We start from the raw sequence: 4,062 nt of genomic DNA, 5'->3' as shown, positions 1-4,062 counted from the left end.
TCCACGATCAGAGACGTTGTCCATGATCACAGAGACCTTGTCAAAGATGAGAGAGACGTTGTCCATGGTCAGAGACATTGTCCCATGCTTCGTAGAGACCTTGCGATAGAATCGGCGGAGACGGGGGTCACCGATTTGACGGCACTGCCCGCGATCATGGAGACATTGTCGATGATCACAGAGACAGCGTCTATGATCTCAGAGACATCGTCCACGATCACAAAGACACTGTCCATGATCACAGAGACTTTGTCTATAATCTCAGAGACATTGTCCGCGATCACAAAGACATAGTCCACGATCACAGAGACGTAGTCCACGATCAGAGTCTTCATACAATGAAGAAGTTCTTTGAGACCAGGACTGAGTCCTCCAGGTAATTCACAAACAGCTTTACATCAACTGTCCAACACAGAGCACTGACATTAAACTGTTTATGTTCAGTATTCAGTTTATCAGAAAAGTGTAATAATATCAGAAGTAAGATGTAATTGTCAGACTACTCTGTTACTAGATGCAGTTTGGAACAGTAAACATTTTCTGTAAATTTAGAAGTAATATGTGATAAGTATTATGTAATGGTAAAAGTAATCTAATGTTTGAGGTAATTGATGTTTTACTGTGACGTTTGACATTTTTGACCACATAACCTAACCTTCTAACCTTGACTCCTTTTCTCTCATCGACCTCCCCCAGCTCACATCAATTATTTCAGCATCTAAACCTTCAACTTGTCTCCTAGACCCCATCCCAACTAGGCTGCTTAAGGAAGCTCTGCCCTTAATTTGCAGTGCTGTATTAGATATATTAAATCTGTCCTTGGTAACAGGTTATGTGCCACAGTCATATAAAACAGCTGTAATCAAACCTCTCCTAAAAAAGCCCACTCTAGATCCTGATGTATTAGCCAACTACAGACCTATATCTAACCTCCCCTTTCTTTCCAAAATCCCAGAGAAAGCAGTTGCAAAACAGTAGTGCAACTTTCCACAGGATAATAGTTTATTTGAGGGTTTTCAGTCAGGATTTAGGTTGTATCACAGCACAGAGACAGCACTTGTAAAAGTTACAAACGACCTCCTGATAGCATCAGACAACGGACTTGTTTCTGTTCTTGTCTTGTTAGATCTCAGTGCTGCTTTTGATACGATTGACCATCACATCCTTTTACAGAGACTGGAGCACTTTATTGGTATTAAAGGAACTGCACTAAACTGGTTTAAGTCCTATCTATCTGATAGGCTTCAGTTTGTACATGTTAGCAACTACTCCTCCATGTACACAAAAGTTAGACATGGAGTTCCACAAGGGTCAGTGCTTGGACCAATTCTATTCACCCTGTATATCCTTCCCTTGGGCAATATTATCAGGAAACACAATGATTCTGTATGTTACTGTCTGCTGTGGAGGAAATACTCAGACTTTTACTGAAGAATAATAAACAACACAAGTTAAAATCCTGCATCCAAAAATTTACTTAACTGATAGTGTTTATTATTGTTGTGCAGTTCACAGTAACAAACATCATTGCTTCAGTAATTAGTTGATAGACACGCGATCAATAATCATTTGACTTTTTCCCAAATATTTGTTGTTGTTGGTTCTTCAGGAGGTGATGACAGTCAACTGTTGATTTTCTGAAACAGCCTCTAATGTTAATTAAAATGTTGTGGTTCAGCTGTAATGTTGAATATTTCTCTGTGTTTTCACGGTTAAACTGTTGATGAGGAATAGGTAGTAGTGTATTGATCATTTTCCTTTGTATGTTTCTCTTTGATTCCTCCAGGTGTCACCACTTTGTCCTCGATCGCTGAGACATGGTCCATGATCGGAGAGACATTGTTGAGGATGAGGGAGACATCGTCCACGATCAGAGACGTTGTCCATGATCACAGAGACCTTGTCAAAGATGAGAGAGACGTTGTCCATGGTCAGAGACATTGTCCCATGCTTCGTAGAGACCTTGCGATAGAATCGGCGGAGACGGGGGTCACCGATTTGACGGCACTGCCCGCGATCATGGAGACATTGTCGATGATCACAGAGACAGCGTCTATGATCTCAGAGACATCGTCCACGATCACAAAGACACTGTCCATGATCACAGAGACTTTGTCCATAATCTCAGAGACATTGTCCGCGATCACAGAGACGTAGTCCACGATCAGAGTCTTCATACAATGAAGAAGTTCTTTGAGACCAGGACTGAGGCCTCCAGGTAATTCACAAACAGCTTTACATCAACTGTCCAACACAAAGCACTGACATTAAACTCTTTATGTTCAGTATTCAGTTTATCAAAAACTGTCTAAAAAATTGCATAGTATAGTAAGGCGTCAAAAACTGTTACAGTATAATATGGTGTCAAAAACGGTCAAAAAATTTCATTATAGTAAGGTGTCAAAAACGGTCAAAAAATGTCATAGTAAGGTGTCAAAAAATGTCAGTGTAGTAAGGCGTCAAAAATGGTCAAAAAATGTCATGGTATAGTAAGGTGTCAAAAATGGTCAAAAAATGTCATAGTATAATAAGGTGTCAAAAAATGTCATAGTATAGTATGGTGTCAAAAATGGTCAAAAAATGTCATAGTGTAGTAAGGTGTCAAAAATCATCAAAAATTGTCATAGTATAGTAAGTTGTCAAAATGGTCAAAAAATGTCATAGTATAGTTAAGTGTCAAAAATCGTCAAAAAACGTCATAGTATAGTATGGTGTCAAAAAATGTCATAGTATAGTAAGATGTCAAAAATCATCAAAAAATGTCATAGTATAGTATGGTGTCAAAAATGGTCAAAAAATGTCATAGTATAGTATGGTGTCAAAAATGGTCAAAAAATGTCATAGTAAGGTGTCAAAAATCATCAAAAAATGTCATAGTATAGTTAAGTGTCAAAAATCGTCAAAAAACGTCATAGTATAATAAGGTGTCAAAAATGGCCAAAAAACGTCATAGTATAGTAAGATGTCAAAAATCATCAAAAAATGTCATAGTATAGTAAGGTGTCAAAAATCATCAAAAAATGTCATAGTAAAGCATCAAAAACGGTCAAAAAATGTCATAGTACAGTAAGGTGTCAAAAAATGACATGGTGTAGTAAGGTGTCAAAAATGGTCAAAAAATGTCATTATAGTATGGTGTCAAAAACGGTCAAAAAATGTCATAGTAAGGTGTCAAAAAATGTCAGTGTAGTAAGGCGTCAAAAATGGTCAAAAAATGTCATGGTATAGTATGGTGTCAAAAATGGTCAAAAAATGTCATAGTGTAGTAAGGTGTCAAAAATCATCAAAAATTGTCATAGTATAGTAAGGTGTCAAAAATCATCAAAAAATGTCATAGTATAGTAAGGTGTCAAAAATGGTCAAAAAATGTCATAGTATAGTAAGGCATCAAAAAATGTCATAGTATAATTAAGTGTCAAAAATGTCAAAAAACGTCATAGTATAGTAAGGTGTCAAAAATCATCAAAAAATGTCATAGTATAGTAAGGTGTCAAAAATGGTCAAAAAATGTCATAGTATAGTAAGGTGTCAAAAAATGTCATAGTATAGTAAGGTGTCAAAAATGGTCAAAAAATGTCATAGTATAGTAAGGTGTCAAAAAATGTCATAGTATAGTAAGGTGTCAAAAATCATCAAAAAATGTCATAGTATAGTAAGGCATTAAAAATGGTCAAAAAATGACATAGTGTAGTAAGGTGTCAAAAATCATCAAAAAATGTCATAGTATAGTAAGGTGTCAAAAATCATCAAAAAATGTCATAGTATAGTAAGGTGTCAAAAATGGTCAAAAAATGTCATAGTGTAGTAAGGTGTCAAAAAATGTCATAGTATAGTAAGGTGTCAAAAATGGTCAAAAAATGTCATAGTATAGTAAGGCGTCAAAAAATGTCATAGTATAATTAAGTGTCAAAAATGTCAAAAAACGTCATAGTATTAGTAAGGTGTCAAAAATCATCAAAAAATGTCATAGTATAGTAAGGTGTCAAAAATCATATCAAAATAAAAATGTCATAGTATAGTAAGGTGTCAAAAATGGTCAAAAAATGTCATAGTATAGTTAAG

This window comes from Lates calcarifer, linkage group LG7_1 (genome assembly GCF_001640805.2).
Source record: "Lates calcarifer isolate ASB-BC8 linkage group LG7_1, TLL_Latcal_v3, whole genome shotgun sequence".
NCBI classification, from domain to species: domain Eukaryota; kingdom Metazoa; phylum Chordata; class Actinopteri; family Centropomidae; genus Lates; species Lates calcarifer.
Note: the sequence above shows the minus strand (reverse complement) of the source record.